Source organism: Triticum aestivum, chromosome 4D (genome assembly GCF_018294505.1).
Source record: "Triticum aestivum cultivar Chinese Spring chromosome 4D, IWGSC CS RefSeq v2.1, whole genome shotgun sequence".
In the NCBI taxonomy this organism is placed as follows: domain Eukaryota; kingdom Viridiplantae; phylum Streptophyta; class Magnoliopsida; order Poales; family Poaceae; genus Triticum; species Triticum aestivum.
Genome location: NC_057805.1, coordinates 239,978,784 through 240,004,698, shown reverse-complemented (window position 1 = coordinate 240,004,698; position 25,915 = coordinate 239,978,784).

The following is a 25,915-nucleotide window of genomic DNA, read 5'->3' as shown; positions in this document are numbered from 1 at the left end:
TTTGGCCGTGGGTTGCCGACCGTTGTCGGAGAAGCTTCGTTCGATTTGTGCGGTGGCCGCATGGAGCTGGGCATGGGTGGCCTCGACATGGTCGTGAGCGGCCTCCATCAGGGCTAGGGCCGCCGCTGCGAAACGGACAGCTGCTGTGCTGCTCTCGCCAGTTGCTATCCCCGAGGCAGATGTTGCTGCCGCCACCTGAGAAACAACAGCGGCCATTTTGGCTGCCTTTGCCGCCCGGTCGCAGATTGCGGCCGCTCTCATGCACCTTGTTAGCACGCGCATGGCGGCTGCGGCCGCGCTCTCGCCGGAGTGGGCCACCGAAGTTGCCCTCACAACGCGGGTCCACGTGCCCATCTTTCACTGGCGACGATTGAACAGTGAAATGATATTTGGGGAGCGAGCTAGTGTGCTTGAGACGCCGGCGGTGGACTATAGCCAACGCACCTTCTCGCGTAAGCCATAGGCATACTATACACCGACGGGGCTCCAGGATATTTTGTGCTGCATCTCACACGGTTGGTGATAATAAACTATGTGCGATCTACTTTATTTTTCATCTTGATTTGAATTACATAAACTGTGTATGATGTTTGAATTGCTAGACCTTTTATCTGGAGTGAACATGAAACAATATGTGTGTCGTAAAAGAATTGGAATTATTCAGGGTTCGTTTGAACATTTTATAATTTAAATTGGTTTCTAGCCATTTCAAGTGCACAATTAAAAGTTAAGCTACATGCACATGCTTCGGTGCACCAACATGGGTTGTAAAATCATATATGTGTCCATGGGTTTATGCTTATCTCCCATGCAAGAAATGGGGATGAAATTCATACATCACGGCACGTCGCTCTCTCGCAAACGTCGACGTACTTGCTTTTGTAATTCTAGTAAATCAAAATTCGTCCGAAATTCATGAAACTTGGCATGCTATCATGGAGCGGCATCAACATGCCGTGGTAAAAAATTTGTCCCATTTGGGGTAGGTTTGGGTATAAGCTTCTCATAAACCAGAGCTTCTCACAACAAGTGTGATGGTTTCGGTAGGGAATATTTCACCTTAGTGGACGAAACGATATCCATTGCCTCTTCTCGATTTCAAATTTTTTCCTAGTGTCAACATAGAACAACAGGAGTGTTGTGTCAATTTTTGGGATTTTTCGGGGTTCGCTTGGACATTTTTATGCATTAACTGAGTTTTCTATGCATTCATGTGCATAATTCAAATTTGATCTACAGGCACATGCTCTAATGCATATAAATTAGTTGAAAATTCAAATCTGTGTCCTTGGTTGCCTGCTTAGGTCCCATGCAAGAAATGGGAATGAATGTCGAACACCCTGCCACCGTCACTCCGCCGCAAACATTGAGATACATGGTCTTTAAATTCTAGTAAATCCAAAACTCGTCTCAAATTCATGAAACTAGGCATGCTATCATGGAGCGGCATCAACATGTCGTGGTAAATTTTTTGTCCCATTTGGGGCAGCTTTGGGTCTATGCTTCTCACAAACCAGAGATTCTCACAACAAGCATGATGGTTTCGGTAGGGAACGTCCCACCTTTGGGGACGAAACGATATCCATTGCCTCTTATTGCTTACAAATTTTTTTCTCGTGTCAAGATAGAACAACAGGAGTGTTGTGTCAATTTTTGTGATTTTTCGGGGTTCGTTTGGACATTTTTATGCATTAACTGAGTTTTCAATGCATTTATGTGCATAATTAAAATTTGAACTACATGCACATGCTCCAGTGCATATAAATTGGTTGAAAATCAAATCTGTGTCCTTGGGTGCATGCTTAGGTCCCATGCAAGAAATGGGAATGAATTTCAAACACCAGGGCACCGTTGATTGCTGGCAAAATGTTGAGATACTTTATTTTTAAATACTAGAAAATCCAACTCGTCTGAAATTCATGAAACTTGGCATTCTATCATGGAATGGCACCCGACATGTTGTGGTATTTTTCGTGTCCATTTTGAGAGAAGGCACACTCGAATAATGACAGCTAACAAAGGCATTTTGAAAAAATAACTGCCACTTTAATATCTCAAATGTTTGTATAATTCAAACCATGTGCCTTCTGTTAACCATTCACGTGACGCCACGTGTCTTGGTTTTAATGGTTGCAGGAGGTGCCGTGCGGACAGCTGCTTGACCTTCACTAAACGGGAGGCGTGCGAGTGCAGTCCGGTGCACAGGCCGACCGAGAGGAGTGCAAGCTATCCTCTAATGCGCAGACTCACCGGGAAGCGTGCGAGCTGTACGCTGTGTAGGCTCACTAGGAAGTGAGCCCTTTGACTTGCATGGCCGCCCGCTTTCCTCTCCGTGCCCGCGCCCCCTCAGCGGCATGGGACGCCGCTGTCGAACGCTACCTCTCAGCGCCGCCAGCTGCCGTCCTCCTGCGCCTCGCCCGTCGACCACGGGACGACATGATGCAAAGTGAGAGCAGGACTTGTGCATCTCTTCAACGCAAACGGTTCTTTTGGATGACCCGTGTGCAACCACTTACAAACAATTTGGTGCGATTTGCATCTGTCATATTGGGTATGTTACCATTTGTCAAACTAGAAAGATTGACATTTGTTGATCTAGTAACATTGCCATTTGTCAACCTTGTAACACTGCGATTTGTCAAAATATGAAGCTAAAAACCACTAGCAGTATCTAATTTTTGCAGCTAAAATTCAGAAATTAAGCATAGATTTCATTCATAGATTAAGCAGTTGTTCTTAATTTATCCAAACAGTTCAACTCGACAGCTGAACTGAGCAAACTTTTCCCCAATTGTTGCCAACCACATACTGAAATAGCTAGTTCAACTATATATACTAGCTAATTTTAATTACGTTGTACAGTTCCACCACATCTATAGTCAGATGAACTGAACAAAATAGCCACTAAATACTACTACTACTGCGGAGGGGCTTTTGTACTACTTCTGGCTGCCTCTCCTCTGTCGAGCAGCTCAGTAAAAGGCGGAAGAGGAGGAGCCTACCGACGAGCTGGGCAACCGCAATATGGTGCCTGCCACTCTTGCAGCTTCAGCGACACTCACCTCAAACGCCCTTTGCCTCTCCAGATGACCCCTCTCGAAGCGGTCGTTCTCGTTGTAGAACTCCTAATTGCTCGCCTCTGAGGCAGCTTTTTCCACGGCCACGGCGGTGGTAAGGCAATTTGCATGCTCGATGAGGCGCTCCTCTTCCTCCCGCAGGAACTCGGTGCAGCGCGCAATGTCGCTGACACACGTGCGGGCATCCACCTCCGCCTCCCGCCTTCGGGCAGCGGTGGCGGAGCAGGTGATGACCCTAGCAGTCGACGGTGGGCTGGCGACCACGGCGGCCGACGACGGGATGGCAGCCATGACAACCACCTCCCGCCTTCGGGCCGCGGTGGCGGAGTGGGTGACGGCCACGGTGGCCGGCAGTGGGGTGGCGGCCACGACGGCCACCTCCCGCCATCGGGCTGTGGCGGCGGAGCGGATGATGGCCCTGGCTTTCGATGGTAGTGTGGCGGCAACGGCGGCCGGCAATAGCTGCCGACGGGCACCGGCGGCGGAGCATGTGGTGGGTGTTTCGCGCACACACAACAGGGACGCCATGAGCACTACACCGCGCTGGGGACTACGCCGCCATAGCGGTGTAGCCTCCCAGCTAGAGTTTTCCTCTGATCACGGGGGAGTGGCTGGGTGACAATGATGGACCGGTGCCATTGGCGATTGTGGGAGAAGCAGATGAGATATGCTACAGGGAGGGAGGGGAAAGTGCGATGGAGGACTCGCCGGCCGTGAGGGTTTTTATAGCAGGCCGATAAGCATTGGAATTTTGGGGGATTTCACCGATTCGGTCGGGAAGCTTGCGTGGAAACCTGCGACGTTGCACCGTAATGGGGTCACCGACGATTCATTGGCGCCACCGTTTGGCCAAAAGAACGCCCCCGCGTGCTACGCAAGCTTGCGCTGTAAGCCGTCTGCGGCAGTGGGGTGACAAGACGTGCGAGAGGAGGACGAAAGGTCACATACACATAAGGTTAATAAAAAAACTTTTGCGATTTAATTACCTAATATACCCCGTCCTACTTTATAAGTATGATTTAATTAATAATATACAAATGCATGTCGCCAAAGATTATATAGTTGGATTCGTATTTGAACATAGTTTCCAATTATATAATTTCTATAACATGCGTTACCATTTTGTTGGTTAAATTTGAGGGCAAAGTATGGCACAGAATATAAAAGGGACTATAGACCAGACAGAGGTGGTAGCACACGGCCGCTCTCTACACAGCGACGCAACTGTCGCTCGGCTTGTAGGCGACCATTTCCTGCGTGTTCAACTTCTCTATGTGTGTGGTTGCTTGCGGTTCAGGCGGTCGCGACGCGCTATGCTCGCGTCCTGCCACGCGCGCTCTGCTCTCGCGTCCCTCCGGGTGCTCTTCCCTCGTCCCTCCATGCGCGCTACCAGTGTTTGGGGCCGGCGCACGATCACGCACGTTCGTGTGCATGCGGTTGCGCCGGGCGCGGCGCGACGATGCAGTTACCTGCTACAAAAACTACCATGCGGGTGCGCCGGGAATCCACACTGCCCGGCCCCCTTTTATTCCTGCAGCCATTTACCTTGATCTCTCGTCTCACACGACACAATAAGCACACCCACGAGGACACATACAGAGAGGACATCCAGCGGTTCCAGTGGCGCTCCCCGTGGCTCCAATGGCACTCCCAGCGGCCGACGACGACAACGGCGGGCAGTTCACCACCCAACACGTCGTGGACACCCACGTGAGGGGTAAGGCCCTCTCGGTGGTGTACACAAACGATCTGGTCTCGGTGGAGAGCTCCATCCAAACTATGGAGCAGTTCCTTGCCGAGGACTAGTACCAAGTGGTCGGCTTCGACCTCGAGTACACCATCGGTCGTGCCGGGCATGATCAGAAGGATGCCGTCGCCTAGTTGTGCGTGTGACATGACGTCCTCGTCTACCACTACCACCTGGCCACAAGGCCTTGTGAGCGTTTCTCCAGGTTTATCAACAGCTCCGACTACAGTTTTGCTATGGTGGGCACCACCAACGATCTAACAACGCTCATGGTTTCGGGCTTGGAATGCCCGAATCTTCTCAACATCCAGAACCACTACAAGGTCTGGGGCAGCGGAAAAAAAATCTGAACTCCTTGGTTGACCTCACCTCGGCCATCATCGACCCCTACTACATGAAGATGAAGAATGAGAGCAATAAGGACAAGAACGCCGAGCATAGTGTGTGGCAGGAGAGACTGGATGAACAACATGTCAAGTACGCGGCCATCGACGCGTACACAAGCTACGAGATGTATAGGTGGATCGTTGACATAAGGAACTGTCTTCTTCCTGACCCAGACGAGGGATCGAGGCACATGGCAGTGGCGGGAGCGTCACAAGAAGTAGATGACTGGACGATCGTTTCTCCTACTTTAGAATGCATGCAATTGTTTATTGAGGTGTGTGCGAATGATCTGTATAGTCACTTATGTAATTGGATGTTTCTTTCAGTTATATATATTTATATATATACATGTTATTCTACTGTAGACAGAGCAAATCACACGTCTTATTAGCAGCAATCGTCTGTGTTATTATTGGTCTTCGCACACATTTGTGATTACAGACCTGTTTGCCGCGTATCAGACACATCTTGTTCAGTTGAACCGTTTCCATTGTGTTGCCTAATCACACACAGTTCATCGTAGTGAACTGTATGCTGTATACCACACATGCCTTCATCTGGCTGCCCGTTTCTTTTGTTTCTCCTCATCCCAAACAGTTAATTGAGCTGAACCGTATGCCCTGCATCGCACACGCAACTAAAATCTGAACCGTATGCCCTGCATCGCACACGCAACTAAAATCTGAACCGTGTTGGATGCATCCGTCATCGCAAACATTTCGCACCTTTTTTGACGGTTTTTTTACACCACCGTTTGTGATGATGGCATCGCACACAGTTTTGTCGAAGGGTCTTTGATTGTAGTGTCACGTTTGGACCATCCTGCAGTAGTGAGGCCTTGCCTCAGCTTCATGTAACCCCTTGTACAAAGCCGGGGCAATGACCCCGTGCAAGAGAAAATAAAGAAGCGTTGTAGGGGGCCCCAACTAAGTTTGCATGCATGCATGAGCACACCAAGATCGTCGCATAACCATTTCATGGGCATTTGCATATGCATATAGATAGGATTGCATCCTGCATTTATTCTCATCTACATGGAGTTGCAGGTTCCCGCCGTGAACTTGGCTTCAACAAAGGATGAGAAGATTGCACGTCACAGCGATCCCCGGCAAAGCCAAACAGATAAGTTTTACCTCTTGTCCATTAGTGTTCTGTAAGGCTATGACTTTGCATGAGAAAACCTTGCCTCTCTTTTGAAACTTAGGTGCTCCCATCCATGACTCGAACGTTGCTTCAGTTAGGATGGTCACAGTAGCCTTTGACAAAAAGGAGCCGGCGAGGGGCTGGCCCCTCTGTCTGTTCCCCGGCAGACGTAGCTCTCCAGCAGACAAAGAGGGTGTCGGAGGATATCTTGCCGGGGAAAACTCGTTTATTTTTATTAAAGAGGCATTCCACCTCTGCATGGGCATAGACATGCACGGGTTCCTGGCAAGGTTCATCTTTTTCATTCATATCCTAATATAGGTACAAGTATTACAGAACACAAAGATGGACTCGAGAGATTACATTACTTGAATTAAAATTTGGCAGTTGCCTATAAGTTTAAGATTGAAAAAAGATAAGTGCCCCGTAAACTCCTCTCCCTGTCCTTCTTATCCCCGGTATTGAGGTTTTGAAGAGAAAAGGACGGGCGCCGTGACAGCACAATGCCACCCCGATCCTTGTCAGGAGCTGGCAACCCCAGCCTGACAAGGTCGGGAGTGGCGAGGCTGCGAAAGAGGAAGACATGCGGAGCACCTCAACGGCCCCCTAGTCACCATCCCCAGAACTGAAAGGGGGGCTCCAGCACAGGCATCAGTAGAGGAAGGCACCAGAGCCCAGCCAAAAGGCCCCAAAAGAAGCGGAAGCACCAGGGGGGCGAACTTTTTCCCGGCAGCCGGAAGAAATGATGATTACGGTGGCGGAAAAAGGGGGAAGAGCCAGGCGGACGGGCAGCAGGCCGACGGTACAAGACGAATACGTCGATGCGGTCGTGCTCCTACTGGATGACCTGCCTCCCGTCTTCTCCTTTTCCCTAGGCTTTATCTCCATCCACACTGTCCCGGAGGAAGGCCGAAGCTCCAGTCCAGCACCCTGAGGAGGAGTAGGGTAATAGGCCTGACCTATACGTCCTACCTAAGGTCCTTGTCCTAGAAGCAAAGAAGTTCAAGAGCAAATGGAGAGGGCTGATCAAAGGTGTCGAGTGCAATCCACTCGACCTACCATTCACTCGGTGATCCCTCCTTATTTTGGTCACTCGGCCACTCAACTGCTCGACGTGCAGGAGACCTAATGCCACTCCGCGCAGCAACAGTCGGGCGTTTACTCGTAGACTTAATGATCATTTATAGCACTTTATTATTGACGTTACCTGTAACGCTCTCACTTTATGCACATTGAATCCTGTGTAACGGAGGGGAGTTGGGGTCCTGGCGCACTCTATATAAGCCACCCCTTCCTCTGAGACAAGGGTTCGCACCCCCTGTAACACACACGCATATAATCCAGTCGACCGCCTCAGGGCTCTAAGACGTAGGGCTGTTACTTCCTCCAAGAAGGGCCTGAACTCATAAAACTCGTGCGTCCAGCTTCTCCAAAGCTAGGATCTTGCCTCTACATCCCTATGCCCCATTCTACTGTCGGACTTAGAACCACGACAGTTGGCGCCCACTGTGGGGCAGGTGTCTTAGCGATTTGTTGGAGAAGTTGCAATTTTTTGATCCCTATCAGCATGGTTTTAGGCAGAGGATTGACCGAGGGCCGTGAGATCCGTCTCGGCGTGCTCGTGTTCGTCACCGACGACTCCGCTTGGCTCCAAGAAGCTCCACTCGACGCCGAGGTGCTCCCCGTCCGCGGGGCAACACACTTTCGCGCGTGCGTCCGCGGCATCCTCCTGCGGCAGCCGTCGACTCAGTACCGGTCGGCTCTGGTGGGGTCTTCACTCCCTGCTGCCCGCCGGCACATGCGTTCCGGTCGGTCGAGGCTCCAGCGGTGGGTGAGGCACACGGTGGCTCGCCAATCGACCACCCCCAAGTCGCGGCAATCGAGCCCGACGAAACTCTCTACGGCCTGTTCGACTGGCTCCGTTGAGACTGCGTCCGAGTGCGACAACAGTGACCCCGCGGCGGAAGTCCTGATGGTCAACGGACCGCGCAGTACGCCTGGCTTCCCCCGCGAGGATGGTGGCGACGGCGGAGGCGATCCATCGCGTGCCCACGAGGAGTACCGCCCCGAGCACCTCTCTTCATAGTAGAGGGAAGAGCTTCGCCTCCGCAACATGGATGCACTTCACACTCCTATCATTGGAGAAACACCCCAGGCCAGGGCCTTGGAGGAGGTGCGCCTGGCCAACTTGGACACAAGGCCTTGTGAGCGTTTCTCCAGGTTTATCAACAGCTCCGACTACAGTTTTGCTATGGTGGGCACCACCAACGATCTAACAACACTCATGGTTTCGGGCTTGGAATGCCCGAATCTTGTCAACATCCAGAACCACTACAAGGTCTGGGGCAGCGGAAAAAAAACTGAACTCCTTGGTTGACCTCACCTCGGCCATCATCGACCCCTACTACATGAAGATGAAGAATGAGAGCAATAAGGACAAGAACGCCGAGCATAGTGTGTGGCAGGAGAGACTGGATGAACAACATGTCAAGTACACGGCCATCGACGCGTACACAAGCTATGATATGTATAGGTGGATCGTTGACATAAGGAACTGTCTTCTTCCTGACCCAGACGAGGGATCGAGGCACATGGCAGTGGCGGGAGCGTCACAAGAAGTAGATGACTGGACGATCGTTTCTCCTACTTTAGAATGCATGCAATTGTTTATTGAGGTGTGTGCGAATGATCTGTATAGTCACTTATGTAATTGGATGTTTATTTCAGTTATATATATTTATATATATACATGTTATTCTACTGTAGACAGAGCAAATCACACGGCTTATTAGCAGCAATCGTCTGTGTTATTATTGGTCTTCGCACACATTTGTGATTACAGACTTGTTTGCCGCGTATCAGACACATCTTGTTCAGTTGAACCGTTTCCATTGTGTTGCCTAATCACACACAGTTCATCGTAGTGAACTGTATGCTGTATACCGCACATGCCTTCATCTGGCTGCCCGTTTCTTTTGTTTCTCCTCATCCCAAACAGTTAATTGAGATGAACCGTATGCCCTGCATCGCACACGCAACTAAAATCTGAACCGTGTTGGATGCATCCGTCATCGCAAACATTTCGCACCTTTTTTGACGGTTTTTTCACACCACCGTTTGTGATGATGGCATCGCACACAGTTTTGTCGAAGGGTCTTTGATTGTAGTGTCACGTTTGGACCATCCTGCAGTAGTGAGGCCTTGCCTCAGCTTCATGTAACCCCTTGTACAAAGCCGGGGCAATGACCCCGTGCAAGAGAAAATAAAGAAGCGTTGTAGGGGGCCCCAACTAAGTTTGCATGCATGCATGAGCACACCAAGATCGTCGCATAAGCATTTCATGGGAATTTGCATATGCATATAGATAGGATTGCATCCTGCATTTATTCTCATCTACATGGAGTTGCAGGTTCCTGCCGTGAACTTGGCTTCAACAAAGGATGAGAAGATTGCACGTCACAGCGATCCCCGGCAAAGCCAAACAGATAAGTTTTACCTCTTGTCCATTAGTGTTCTGTAAGGCTATGACTTTGCATGAGAAAACCTTGCCTCTCTTTTGAAACTTAGGTGCTCCCATCCATGACTCGAACGTTGCTTCAGTTAGGATGGTCACAGTAGCCTTTGACAAAAAGGAGCCGGCGAGGGGCTGGCCCCTCTGTCTGTTCCCCGGCAGACGTAGCTCTCCAGCAGACAAAGAGGGTGTCGAGGATATCTTGCCGGGGAAAACTCGTTTATTTTTATTAAAGAGGCACTCCACCTCTGCATGGGCATAGACATGCACGGGTTCCTGGCAAGGTTCATCTTTTTCATTCATATCCTAATATAGGTACAAGTATTACAGAACACAAAGATGGACTCGAGAGATTACATTACTTGAATTAAAATTTGGCAGTTGCCTATAAGTTTAAGATTGAAAAAAGATAAGTGCCCCGTAAAGTCCTCTCCCTGTCCTTCTTATCCCCGGTATTGCGGTTTTGAAGAGAAAAGGACGGGCGCCGCGACAGCACAATGCCACCCCGATCCTTGTCAGGAGCTGGCAACCCCAGCCTGACAAGGTCGGGAGTGGCGAGGCTGCAAAAGAGGAAGACATGCGGAGCACCTCAACGGCCCCCTAGTCACCATCCCCAGAACTGAAAGGGGGGCTCCAGCACAGGCATCAGTAGAGGAAGGCACCAGAGCCCAACCAAAAGGCCCCAAAAGAAGCGGAAGCACCAGGGGGGCGAACTTTTTCCCGGCAGCTGGAAGAAATGATGATTACGGTGGCGGAAAAAGGGGGAAGAGCCAGGCGGACGGGCAGCAGGCCGACGGTACAAGACGAATACGTCGATGCGGTCGTGCTCCTACTGGATGACCTGCCTCCCGTCTTCTCCTTTTCCCTAGGCTTTATCTCCATCCACACTGTCCCGGAGGAAGGCCGAAGCTCCAGTCCAGCACCCTGATGAGGAGTAGGGTAATAGGCCTGACCTATACGTCCTACCTAAGGTCCTTGTCCTAGAAGCAAAGAAGTTCAAGAGCAAATGGAGAGGGCTGAACAAAGGTGTCGAGTGCAATCCACTCGACCTACCATTCACTCGGTGATCCCTCCTTATTTTGGTCACTCGGCCACTCAACTGCTCGACGTGCAGGAGACCTAAAGCCACTCCGCGCAGCAACAGTCGGGCGTTTACTCGTAGACTTAATGATCATTTATAGCACTTTATTGTTGACGTTACCTGTAACGCTCTCACTTTATGCACATTGAATCCTGTGTAACGGAGGGGAGTTGGGGTCCTGGCGCACTCTATATAAGCCACCCCCTCCTCTGAGACAAGGGTTCGCACCCCCTGTAACACACACGCATATAATCCAGTCGACCGCCTCCGGGCTCCGAGACGTAGGGCTGTTACTTCCTCCAAGAAGGGCCTGAACTCATAAAACTCGTGCGTCCAGCTTCTCCAAAGCTAGGATCTTGCCTCTACATCCCTACGCCCCATTCTACTGTCAGACTTAGAACCACGACAGTTGGCGCCCACCATGGGGCAGGTGTCTTAGCGATTTGTTGGAGAAGTTGCAATTTTTTTGATCCCTATCAGCATGGTTTTAGGCAGAGGATTGACCGAGGACCGTGAGATCCGTCTCGGCATGCTCGTGTTTATCACCGATGACTCCGCTTGGCTCCAAGAAGCTCCACTCGACGCCGAGGTGCTCCCCGTCCGCGGGGCAACACACTTTCGCGCGTGCGTCCGTGGCATCCTCCTGCGGCAGCCGTCGACTCAGTATCGGTCGGCTCTGGTGGGGTCTTCACTCCCTGCTGCCCGCTGGCACAAGCGTTCCGGTCGGTCGAGGCTCCAGCGGTGGGTGAGGCACGCGGTGGCTCGCCAATCGACCACCCCCAAGTCGCGGCAATCGAGCCCGACGAAACTCTCTACGGCCTGTTCGACTGGCTCCGTTGAGACTGCGTCCGAGTGCGACAACAGTGACCCCGCGGCGGAAGTCCTGATGGTCAACGGACCGCGCAGTATGCCTAGCTTCCCCCGCGAGGATGGTGGCGACGGCGGAGGCGATCCATCGCGTGCCCACGAGGAGTACCGCCCCGAGCACCTCTCTTCGTAGTAGAGGGAAGAGCTTCGCCGCCGCAACATGGATGCACTTCACACTCCTATCATTGGAGAAACACCCCAGGCCTGGATCTTGGAGGAGGTGCGCCTGGCCAACTTGGCTGAGCGCAATCGACTGGAGAACCTCCAGCACGCACTCGACGAGCGTGCTCGGCAGCGGATTCCTGAGTCCAGTGGACGACAACTTTTTCCGCCTCCAACTCAGGTATACCGAACTCCGATTCAGAATCTCACAGCTGCAGCCCGAATAGCAGAGTCGATTCAGCCCTCCCAGTCAGAGGCAGGCAGAGGTTTGATGCAGATCAGGGCTTCACTCCGGGCAGCAGGGGAACAAAACACAGCAGTATCTCAGTCGCGGAATAGGATCCATAGTAGATCCGTGGTAGCAGACACAGTCCAGTCGGCTCACAGTCCAAGATCGCCCCCCAGTCCAGTTGGCTCCAAGAAGCTCCACTCGACGCTGAGGTGCTCCCCGACCAACGAGATCAGTACAGAAATCATGAGCAGTATGATCACCGACTCGACCACGATGATCGTCGTCGAGTGCCCACGCCTCCCCCAAGGACTGGGTCATACGTGCCTCGGCAACACGATGACAGACGCCCTCACAGTGGTGGGCGAAGGATTCCAGTCAACCCCCGAGAGCCGGGCTTTGATGCGAGATCTATTCTCGTTCAAGGTCTGGTTGACAGGAACAGAGCGCATAGAGAAGGCCATGACAGAGATTACCCGACTGGTAGCAGAGTGCATGTTTCAGGCCTCGAGTGTTTCAGCAGAGCCATCAGGGCTACAGTGATTCCTCCCAACTTCAGGTTGGCGACTGGAGTCAGCAAGTTCACTGGTGAGTCCAAGCCTGACACTTGGCTTGAGGACTATCGAGTGGCTGTTCAGATTGGTGGCGGCAACGGTGAAGTGGCCATGAAACACCTTCCTTTGATGTTGGAAGGCTCGGCCAGGGCGTGGTTGAATCAGTTAGCACCGGGCAGCATATATAGTTGGGAGGAACTCGCCCGAGTGTTTGTTAGGACCTTTGAAGGTACATGCAAACGGACGGCAGGGTTAACATAGTTGCAGTCCTGTGTGCAGAAACCGAATGAAACCTTGAGAGACTATATCCAGAGATGGATCACATTGCACCACACGGTGGAGAATGTGTCTGATCACCAAGCAGTTTGTGCCTTCAAGGAAGGCGTCAAGTATCGAGAATTGAATCTGAAGTTCGGTCGGACCGGAGATATGTCTCTGATTCGAATGATGGAAATTGCCACCAAGTATGCTAATGGTGAAGAGGAGGATCGGCTCCGGAGTGGCAATCACAAAACAGTCGCCCACGAAACTGGGGGAGGGAACTCCAGTCGGAAGCAGAAGTGCAAAGCCGAGCCAGCTGCTCCCGTAGAAGCCTTAGCCGTGACTCAAGGAAAGTTCAAGGGGAAGCCCAAAGGGCCATGGAACCCCAAGAAAGTAAAAGATCAAGATGGAAATGATGTGTTGGATTTACCATGCCACATTCACACCAAAAAAGATCAGGAGGGTAATCTCATTTACCCGAAACATACCACTCGACAATGTCGGCTCCTAATCCAGCAGTTTCGAGAGGAACAGCCCAAAGAAAAGGAGAAAGAATCGGACAAAGTTGAGGATAAGGATGAGGACCATGATGGTTACCCACACGTCAATTCCACTCTGATGATTTTTGCTGATGTTGAGAGCAAGAGTCGACTGAAAGTCATCAACAGAGAAGTGAACATGGTTGCTCCGGTGAAGCCCAGTTACTTGAAGTGGTCCCAGACTGCCATTACATTCGACCAGTCTGATCACCCGACACACATAGCCACCCCTGGGAGGCAAGCGTTGGTGGTCGACCCAGTCGTCGAAGGCACTCGGTTGACTAAGGTTCTGATGGATGGTGGCAGTGGTCTGAATATACTGTATGCGGAGACTTTGAAAGGAATGGGCATTCCGATGTCCAGACTCAGTGAAAGCAATATGAGTTTCCATGGGGTTATTCCTGGCAAGAAGGCTGAGTCACTCGGCGACATCGCCCTCGATGTGGTTTTCGCTAATTCCAAGAATTACTGCAAAGAAAAGTTGACGTTTGAAGTCGTCGATTTCCAGAGTGCTTATCATGCTATTCTGGGTAGGCCAGCTTATGCACGTTTCATGGCTCGACCATGTTACGTTTACCTCAAATTAAAGATGCCTGGCCCTAAAGGAGTGATCACTATCATTGGCAATCGGAAAAAGGCAGAAGAGTGCTTCCAGAAGGGCTCAAAGATCGCCGATGCGCAAATGGCAGTAGTGGAATAGCAGGAGTATCAAAAAAATGCAGATCCGAGTGATTTGTTGCGAGCTAATAAGCCAACCACGGATTCAGCGTTTCAGTCGTCTGGTGAAACGAAGCCGATTCATATTCACCCGACCGATCCCAATGCTGCTCCGACTCACATTTCGCAACACTCGACTCCAAATAGGAAGAAGCGCTCATCCAGTTCCTCCGTGAGAACTGGGACATCTTTGCATGGAAGCCTTCTGACACGCCGGGTGTTCCCAGGGGGCTGGCTGAGCACCGTCTACGAGTCGACCCAAATTTGAAACCGGTCAAAGAACATCTTCGACGGTCCACCGTGCAGAAGAGAAAAGCAATCGGTGAAGAAGTGGCTCGGCTCCTTGCAGCTAAGTTTATCCAAGAGATTTACCACTCCGAGTGGTTAGCCAATGTTGTCATGGTCCCCAAGAAGGAAGACTCACTTCGCATGTGCATTGACTTCAAGCATATCAATCGGGCCTGCCCGAAAGATCACTTTCCTCTCCCCCGCATCGATCAAATAGTCGACTTGACTGCAGGGTGTGAGCGCTTGTCCTTTCTGGATGATTATTCCGGGTATCATCAGATCCGACTATATGGACCCGATGAGATAAAAACAGCTTTCATCACTCCATTTGGGTGCTTTTGTTATGTCACCATGCTGTTCGGCTTGAAGAATGCCGGAGCCACATTCATGAGGATGACTCAGAAGTGTTTACTCACTCAAATCAGTCGGAATGTGGAAGCATACAAGGATGACATTGTGGTCAAGTCACGTAAAGGTTCCGACCTGTTGGCTGACCTTGCTGAAACTTTTGCCAACATCAGAAGGTATGATATCAAGCTTAATCCATCAAAGTGCACATTCGGAGTTCCTGGCAGAAAATTACTCGGTTTCCTCATTTCTGAATGGGAGATCGACACTAACCTAGAGAAAGTTGGTGCCATTCTCCGAATGAAACGCCCTGTGCGTGTGCACGATGTCCAGAAGCTTACAGGTTGTTTGGCCGCCTTGAGTCGATTCATTTCTCACCCCGGTGAAAAGGCATTGCCTCTTTACCGACTAATGAAGAAGTCTGATAAGTTCGAGTGGACTCCTGAAGCTGATGCAGCATTTGCAGAGCTCAAAGCCCTGCGTTCCACCCAGCCGGTGCTTGCTGCCCCAATCAGCAAAGAGCCTTTACTGCTTTACATTGCTGCCACTAGACAAGTTGTCAGTACGGTACTTACGATCGAGCGGGAAGAGGAAAGAAAAGCCTATACACTACAACAAAACCCCCCCTTCAGCAACGCATCAATGCGTTGTTGTATGTCCATATATGTGTTGCTAAGGTCTACACCAACGGATTAATATACGTTGCCGTTGGTGGCGTTGGAAGGGTCTACAACAACATATATGCATGCGTTGGTAAACTGCATGTAGAAGCGTTGGTAGATAGCAACATATAGAGCTAGAGCCCAACAACGTTTCATATGCGTTGGTGGCGACAAATGACAAATAAAACAGATCACTGCTTCATATGAATTGTTGGCGACCATGGACGAACGTATTTTTAAACGGACATAACAGATCAGTAGCCCAATTCTGGACCTTGCAATGTTGACAGTTGGAGGCACAATATAATAAACAGAAAGATCTCATATATTAAATTGACTATTGTGCATTACAAATAACATGATCCAAAGATTACAAGAGGTGAAACTGTCTATCAGTAGCCCCGTTCTTGACCTTGCAATCAACTATAATGTTTGAAACATTGACCCTAAAAATGTCATTCTAATTTATTTTATCCTGATATGACATTCTTATTATCTCGTACTAGCCCCATTCTTAACCTTGCAATAACCATCTGAGCCATGCATCGTCAATTTATCTTCGTGGTCTACAACAACAACAAAAACAACAATAATATGAGACGAGCAACTTACATGAGAGAAATCAGGTTATCATAGAAATATAATTTAAAGGAGCACCCTACAAATGTGATTTATCGAGACATAGACTTATCTATAGACAAGGGGATAATTAATAATCTGAATACAAAACGAAAATCCAACATGAATTTATCAATAACATCTTAGATTATGATATTTATATCCATGTACTAATTAATTTTGCATCTTGCATCAACTCAAAACTATATGAACTATTAATACATGTTTTTAGTGTTCCAGTCTATTTTCTCTAAAAAAATACCAAAATTCAGATGTGGAAACTGCATATACTTGCAATGTCAGTATCATCACTCTGTAAAATAATAATAATAATAATAATAATACATGCTAGCAAAAGGGCCATCACTATGCTATGGAGTACAAACACACAGACTTCAAGTCACCCATTCTTTGTAAACTGAGGGCATTCTATTTATTTTAATTGCCTTGCACATGTTTTGAATATCCATGGCTTGTTAGAAGCTGCATATTACTCAGAGCAGCTTTGACCAATCAGATGTGGTTGTTCATTGTGAACAACCATCAGCTTGCATATACTACTAAAAATTATATTATATTAAAAATGAGATGAATTTAGCAACTAACTAAATGACAAGTAGCTAACTAATAATATTGAATATACTGAATTGATTATTTCCATTTTTGAGAGGTCTCTACACTAGCTAGCTTTGCGTTAGATTGCTCCCATACTACTCTTACTTGTGATGATTTATTAGTCATGCATGTTATGGTGTATTAGGAGAAATCTAAGTGCAACAACTTGAAAATCTTTAAATATTCTACATCACACAAGAGATCGTAATTACTGAGATTCACCAAGTCATAGATTAGAATTCCTGATCCATAAATAAAATTCTCACAACCTGCAGAAGCAACAACACGAGAAAAAAATTCATCATCAGATTTGGGACAGCTGGAGTTATCAACTCATGCATAGAAAGAATACATGCATAATGAACTAAGAAACACAGGAGGGCACGAGAACTACGAACTATCTAACCCACTTCTGCTCATCATGACGCCAACCCGAAGGCCATGACTTGATCTTGAAGGGATGTAGGATCTAAGTAATATAGAAAAGTGCACCCTAATTATATACTAGAAAGGACATATAAAAATAATAATTCATTAGCAGCTGGGAAAGAAGAGTCTACCAGACTGAGCCACCATAGGAAGTCTGGTTTCTACATGGGGTTTGGCTTAAACTTAACTGGTTGTTTCATGGCTTATAGAGTAGCATTATGTATAATGTCAAATAACTTTCATGTTCCAAGTTCAGCTGGTGACATCATGACCCACATTCCTAACTAAACTGGAACCCCAAACAGATCACAATGTTAAATGTAAGTGAAATGGAACAATCATGTAGTAAGTAGTCAGAATTAGTTACCCCTACTCTAGCTAGGAGACCGATGGATGGAGGACCAATGGTTTTCTGGTTGATCACCACAAAAGTATTGTATCTTACTGACAGAAACTGCATGTCATGGAAACGCGTGAGCACAATCTTTTTCGAGAGAGAGAGATAGAGAGCAGGGGAGACACTAAGAAAAATACCTTATTTTTCAATTCAATGATCTTATTGACAGGTTCATCAACTTGAGTCTCTCGGAAGAAACCATCTTTTCTCCTTGTTTGGTGTTTGAGTAGAAGAATCCTGCATTTATTTCACTGAGAAACATATGTGCCAATTAAACTCTCCCCTTCAGTGATGCGCATGAAACAGGAAATCTAAGGGCCTATTTGGCAGCTAAGTTTTTTCTTAGTATTTGGAAAGTACGATGGTTTCTAAAAATACTATAGTTTTAAATACTTTAGGGTGTTTCTGTGGCAGAGCTACAAACAAATAGCTGGGCAGGACAGGCTGAAGGAAAGCTGTTATGCACTCATCCTAACAACAATTTTTCACTAGATACAATTTATTTTGACGCACTGTGGATAAAAGTTGGAAATTTGACGCAGTTAGAATGTTCTCATGTTAAAATGCTTCACTCAAATACAGTTTACACTTAGATTGGTGCCATGCTAACCGGTGCTAACAAGAATTCTGGATATGAATGAGTTAAAGGAAATTACCTATGTTGTCTGGCAAGTTCTTTTCCCCACATGTAGCAGTACTTATATCACTACACCAAATCTCTCCTGCAAAAAAGCAAGACTCACATCAATTGCAAATAATATCCATGAAAAAGGGCGATTTTATCAAGACATATGAGCACTCAATTCAAATTAGCAGCGCAAGTCGCAAATCAAACAGTGGGAGGGACTCGGGATTTTGGAGAGGTTGAGAGGATTTGCTCGTTTCCTTTGGGGCTGAGTCGCTGGCTGGCCGCTACGAGCTGCGTCGGTCGGTGCCTCGGGTTGTGACTAGTCGGCTGCTATGTACCGGTTGGCGCCGTCGGCAAGGACCAGAAACAAACATTGATGAGAGAGAATAGGGGGCGTACTACTGAACTAATGCAGTTGAGGACGGGGGCGTCGGTGCTTGCGTCGTCCCTGGCTGTGCAGAGGAAGAACGGCGGCCTCGGCATCTTAGGTCGCGCGGAGGAACAGCGGCGAACGCACCTTCCCCGACGCGAGGAAGATGGCGATGACGCTGTGTGCGTCCCCGACGCGAGGAGGATGGCGAAGATGCAGTATGCGTCCTCGACGGGCGGAGAAAGTGGGAAGGGAGGCGGGCTCGGCGAAGGGACAGGGGGAGGCGGGGCAAGGAGACGGCGGCGGTGGGAACCCTAGCTACTGAGGGCAAGGGGACGGCGGCGGTGAGGGGAGGGGATGGCGGCCGATGCAGGGTGTCTTTCATTTAGGATAATCTAATTTTTTTAAGATGAAGGCCAAAACGAAGGGATAATATAAACTTTGGGCGCCTGCGACTAGACAGAAGAGGTGGAGGTGGGTACGAGGAGGTTAGCGCTAAGTGGGGAATGTGGGAGGTTCAACGAAACAACACATCATGCTATCTTCGTTGCTAGACAGGCATTGCAATATGGGGTTTTTTTTGTAGTGATAAAGTTCAACGCCTAGTATATTATGTTTCTGAAGTTTTTACTCCATCAAAGCAAAGATATCCACATTATCAGAAGCTTGTTTATGGGATTTATATGACCACGAAGAAGGTTGGACATTATTTCTCTGACCACTCCATTACAGTCGTCAGCGACGCTCCATTATCAGAGATTCTGAACAACAGAGATGCAACTGGTCGAGTGGCAAAGTGGGCGATTGAACTCCTTTCCTTGGATATTAAGTTTCAGGCAAAGAAACCTATCAAGTCCCAAGCAATAGCAGATTTCCTCGCCGAGTGGATCGAACAGCAACTGCCGACTCAAATCCACTCGGAGCACTGGACCATGTTCTTTGATGGTTCCAAGATGCTGAATGGTTCCGATGCTGGGGTGGTACTGGTATCCCCCCGAGGAGACAAGCTCAGATATGTTCTCCCGATTCACTTTGATTCGTACAATAATGAAGCGGAATATGAAGCACTCTTATATGGGTTACGTATGGCTATCTCACTCGGTGTTTGTCGCCTCATGGTCTACGGCGACTCAGATTTGGTAGTCAATCAAGTGATGAAGGAGTGGGACGTCAGAAGCCCAGCTATGACTGGTTACTGCAATGCGGTGAGGAAGTTGGAAAAGAAGTTTGAGGGGTTAGAGCTCCATCATATACCCCGACTGAAAAATCAAGCAGCCGATGATTTGGCAAAGATAGGTTCCAAGAGGGAAGCCATTCCCAGCAACGTGTTTTTAGAACACATTCATACACCTTCAGTTCAAGAAGATCCTTTCACTGAAGAGCCCCCGCAGCCTAAGAGTGCCACAGATCCGACTGAAGTCGAAGTCCCAGCCGTGGTCGACCTGATCATGGAGGTTTTGGTCATCATTCCCGACTGGACAGTGCCATACATTGCGTATATCCTTAGGAAGGAACTACCAGAGGATGAAGAAGAGGCTCGACAGATCGTCCGTCGATCCAAAGCCTTCATTGTGTTAAGAGGACAACTGTTCAGAGAAAGCATAACTGGAGTCAGCCAGAAATGCATAACACCAGAAGAAGGTCGAATGATCCTCAACGACATCCACTCGGGGACCTGTGGTCACCATGCCTCCTCTCGGACCATTGTGGCCAAAGCATACCGAGCTGGATTTTATTGGCCACGAGCAAATGAAATGGCGAAAGATATAGTCGACAAATGTGAAGGCTGCCAGTTTTACTCCAATATGTCCGACAAGCCTGCGTTAGCCCTGAAGACCATTCCACTCGTCTGGCCCTTTGCTGTTTGGGGATTGGATATGGTTGGACCCTGGAGGACTGGTAGGAGCGGCTTCACTCATGTGCTTGTAGCAGTCGACAAGTTTACCAAATGGATTGAAGCCAAGCCTATCAAGAATCTTGAGGCCAGTACTGCCGTCAGTTTCATCAGAGAATTGACATTCAGATATGGAGTTCCGCACAGCATCATCACTGACAACGGGTCGAACTTCGATTCTGATGAGTTCAGAGCCTTCTGTGCTTCCCAAGGCACACGAGTCGACTATGCTTCGGTCGCCCACCCCTAGTCAAATGGACAAGCGGAAAGAGCAAATGGCTTGATTCTCAAAGGACTGAAACCTCGACTGATGCGTGATCTCAAGCAGGCAGCAGGTGCCTGGGTCGATGAACTTCCATCCGTTCTTTGGGGATTGAGGACGACTCCCATTCGGTCGACTGGCCGAACTCCATTCTTCTTGGTTTATGGAGCAGAAGCTGTTCTACCGAGTGACTTGCTTCACAATGCACCCCGAGTCGAGCTCTTCTCTGAAGATGAAGCAGAACAGGCCTGGCAGGACGCAGTCGATCTCCTAGAGGAGGAAAGAGAGATGGCCTTAATCCGGTCGACCATTTATCAGCAAGACTTGCATCGATTCCACGCCAGAAACGTGAGGGGCCGAGCCTTTCAAGAGGGAGACTTGGTTCTTCGAGTGGATCAACAAAAACCACACAAGCTCGCCCCTTCTTGGGAAGGTCCCTTCATTATCACCAGAGTTCTCCACAATGGAGCATACCATCTTTACAATGTCGAGCATCAGAAAGACGAGCCACAGGCTTGGAACGCGGAGCTGCTCCGCCCCTTTTATACTTAAGTACCCATTCGGATGAGATGTAATAAGAAATACCTTTGTAGTTTGTTTATCAAAGACAAGAGCTTTACAGTCTTCCTAAATGGTTGTTGTTACTTTTGTTTGTGTCTGAAATCCCCCAGTGGGTGACTTTTCCGCGAATCCGTTTCGCCTAAAGTTTGAAAAATCCTACCGAGTGGTGAGCAAGCCTCTCACTCGGGGGCTTAGCCGCGAATCCGTTTCGCCTAAGTTTGAAAAATCCTACCGAGTGACGAGCAAGCCTCTCACTCGGGGGCTTAGATGCGGTCCAGTACTCGCCTAACTGTGAAAAAATCCTATCGAGTGATGAGCAAGCCTCTCACTCGGGGGCTTAGCTGCAGTCCAGTACTCGCCTAAGTGTGAAAAAATGCTACCGAGTGGTGAGAAAGCCTCTCACTCAGGGGCTTAGCTGCAGTCCAGTACTCGCCTAAGTTTGATGAATCCTACCGAGTGATGAGCAACCCTCCCGCTCGGGGGCTTAGCTGCAGTCCAGTACTCGACTAAGTTTGAAAAATCCTACCGAGTGGTGAGCAACCCTCCCACTCGGGGGCTTAGCTGCAGTCCAGTACTCGCCTAAGTTTGAAAAATCCTACAGAGTGGTGAGCAAGCCTCCCACTCGGGGGCTTAGCTGCAGTCCAGTACTCGCCTAAGTTTGAGAAATCCTACCGAGTGGTGAGCAACCCTCCCACTCGGGGGCTTAGCTGCAGTCCAGTACTCGCCTAAGTTTGAAAAATCCAACCGAGTGGTGAGCAACCCTACCACTCGGGGGCTTAGCTGCAGTCAAGTACTGGCCTAAGCTTGAAAAATCCTACCGAGTGGTGAGCAACCCTCCCACTCGGGGGCTTAGCTGCAGTCCAGTACTCGCCTAAGTTTGAAAAATCCTACCGAGTGGTGAGCAACCCTCCCACTCGGAGGCTTAGCAGCAGTACAGTACTCGCCTAAGTTTGAAGTTCATCCGCATTTGCAAGGATGACGAGGTGCAGGTCGACTGCACCCTTCTCCTTCGGAGCTGCGCCACAAGTACAATGTGCACTATAGCCCTATCCACAAGAACGACAAGGTACAGGTCGACTGTAACCTTCTCCTTCGGAGCTGCGCCACAAGTACAACGTGCGCTCCATCCCTATCCGCAAGGACGACGAGGTACAGGTCGACCGTAATCTTCTCCTTAGGAGCTGCGCCACAAGTACAACGTGCACTCCATCCCTATCCGCAAGGACGACGAGGTACAGGTCGACTGTAAACTTCTCCTTCGGAGCTGCGCCACAAGTACAACGTGCGCTCCATCCCTATCTGCAAGGACGAGGAGGTATAGGTCGACTGTAACGTTCTCCTTCGGAGCTGCACCACAAGTACAACGTGCGCTACATCCCTATCCGCAAGGACGACGAGGTACATGTCGACTGTAACCTTCTCCTTCAGAGCTGCGGCACAAGTACAACGTGCGATCCATCCCTATCCGCAAGGACGACAAGGTCGACTGCAAACTTCTCCTCAGAGCTGCGCCATAAGTACAATAGCTGCATCTCAAGTACAAAGATTATTTCAATTGAAGAGCAAATTCCACTCGAAGGCAAACACAAGCATATTCAGAGATAAACCAAGTTCAGATAAATCCTAAAGTTCCGGACGACGGATCAAAATTATTCGAGCATCAAGCCTGAAGAAGTTTAACGATTACACAATCACTCGGCATTCCGAGGCAAATAAAGGTGGGGCATAATGTTTCTCGGTCACGTGTCGGGAGAAGGACTGGCTGGGTCGCAGAAACTGTCAAGGTCTGTGCTGTCTCCAATACGAGTGGCGGCGTCAAGGAAAGTGTCCATGAAGGATTGGAAGGTGTGCCTCTTTGTGTTAGCAACCTTGAGCTCTGCCAGCTTGTCTTCTTTGACATCTTTGCAGTGCACTCGGACCAAGGACAACGCGACATCAGCGCCACAACGAGCAGATGACTTCTTCCATTCTTGCACTCGGTCAGGTATTTGATTCAGTTGAGCCATCAGAGACTCGAGGTCTTGAGACAGTTCCGCTTGAGGCCAGAGTTTAGTATCAACCCGGGTCATCGCTGCCTTCAGGCGGGCAAGATAAGCAACCGCGCTGTCCATGCGAGATTCCAGCCGCAGCACATTCATCACAACATCTTCCTTGACTGGACAGTTTATGGGATCGAGACCTGTCTCGACCCGCCCAGTTTCCGCTTCAAAGTCTTGGAAAAGCTCTGCACAGGTGAATAAATAGTGAGTCGACGATACGATCAAGGTTGACAGTCGACCGCAATAAGTCAGTCAATCATCAGTACCTTCAAGTTTTAGGACCAGCTTTGCAGCAAGCTGGCCGAGATAAGACTCCCAAGCTCGTCAGTCAGCTTGTCCTTGTCTTTCTTCAGTCGCTCGACCTCCCGATTGGCATCAGAAACATCAGTCTTTGTTTTGGAGTTCTCTTCTTCTAACTTGCCGACTGAAGCAAGCTTCTTGTCAGCAAGTGACGTCTTCTCTCGTGCTTCCTTCTGTGCAGCAGCAAGATCCAGATCCTTCTTCTCCAAAGCCTGCTTCATTTTCTCTAAAGAAATAACATTCTTCAGACGGGCTTGGAGTTAACGGTTTTCACTACATACATCTGCTCGAGTGGAGTCACTCGGTTCAAAAAATGGAAAGGAATAGTGCCAGCAGTGAGATAGACAGTTGACGATTCATTACCTCCCATGGCAGCTACTTCATCACGAGCAGTCTAGAGATTCTTCTTGGCCAATTCCAGATCAAGGTTGAGGCTGATTTGCTGCTTGTTCATTGCAGAAAGCTAAGCCCCAAGATCACAAGATTTCTGCAGTATAAGCCATATCAGTTGACTGAGATAAAAAGACATCATAGTGATAGCTACTCTAAGACTACCACCGAATCAAACATTCAACGGCAGTCTCGGGGACTACACCCAGTGGGTGCACTTAGCGTGCCCCCACTGGTTTGAATAAACACTCGACATGGCCTACCCAGCGCAAGAGTAAAAAAAGCAGTTCTCAGACCATAGTCGACTGCCCGCAGTCAACCACGGTCTAGGGGACTACACCTAGCGGGTGCACTTAGCGTGCCTCCACTGGTTCTGGTTTCATTCGACCTGGTCTGTCCAGACCGAGTGACAAAATTCAGATTCTTAGACCACAGTCGACTGCCCGCAGTCAACTATGGTCTCGGGGAATACACCCACTGGGTGCACTGAGAGTGCCCCCACTAGTTCAAAGGTTCAATTCAGGACGACTCAATTTGACTCGTACAACTTCAAAATAGTCACACCCGAGTGGGTGATCGGATGAGAAGTACGATCAATCAAGAATCAACTGACCTGGACATTGGTCTACAGAGCTGCTCCCGTGTTGAAGGCCACCTGACTGGCCTCATGCACCACTTTCCTTTGCCCCATCACAAGGTTCAACTGAAGAAGAGCTTCTTTGGCGGCAGACGGTGGGTCATCCGGGGTTTGATATGCAGTGAAGAGTGATGATGGCAGAGTAGTCGGAGCAACCGCTGGGTCTGATGCGTGGAGTGGTATTGGTGCAGCAAAAGTCTGAGCAGCTGATCCTGATGGGCAATCAGTCAACAGCGGGATAGCGAACGTGACGTTCGTATGTGCCGGATCTGTCGATCTCTCGACTCCCGTCCCAGGCATCTCTGTCGACTGAGGAACCTGGGCCTCAGGCGCTTTCCCGCTCAGTTCCTTGTCCCTCCTCCTCCTTCCCCTCAGCGGTACTTCATCATCATCATCATCATCTGGGAGCACAACAACATCTCGTGGTGCTGCAACAGACAGAGATAGTCAAAAAGATAGCTGACAAGCAATCCAGTCGTCCAAATAAATTCGAGTCGGGCAGACTTACTGGCTTTGGAGGTAGCTGCATCGGTGGTTTCCTCGTCGTCCGGGGTCTTGTCAATATCCATATCAGTCGCAGCCGAGGCCGGGCTGTAAAGGTTCATCATCCACTCGGTCAGTACAAGGGAATCGATCAGAACAAGAAAATACGGGGAGAACATTTACCCAGAAGCAACAGGAACGTCCATCTTGATTCTAGGAAAGGTCTTCCGAGCCTTCGAAGGATTGATCTTGGGCTGCTTGGTGACCTTCTCAGCCAATTCTGGAGTCGAAGACCGAGCGCGCTTTTGTGATGGAGCGCTCGAGGCCGCAGCCTTGCCGCGCCTGCCCGCGGGATCATGGTGCTGCTTGGATCGATGCTCGGAACGAGGTGGTAAGTCGGCTACCTCCTCGTCGTCCGACTCATCGCTCTCATCTTCATCATCGTCGGCTGGTGACTCCCACTCGCCGCTCTCCTCCGCGATGTCCTCGCCTTCATGGTCTTGCTCCAGAGCTTGCTCGCCATTGGGCATTGAGTACATCTCTGTATAAATCTATAAAACAAGGAGCCGAGTGGAAATCAGTCGGATCAACAAACAGTCAGAAAACACATCCAAATTTAATCAATTGTAGTGGCTAAACCTTGTCTGGCTAGTTGCTATCACTGAAAGGTTTGACTCTCCTAGCGCCCATGGGGTTGTCCTTGTTCCCGGTGATGCCCC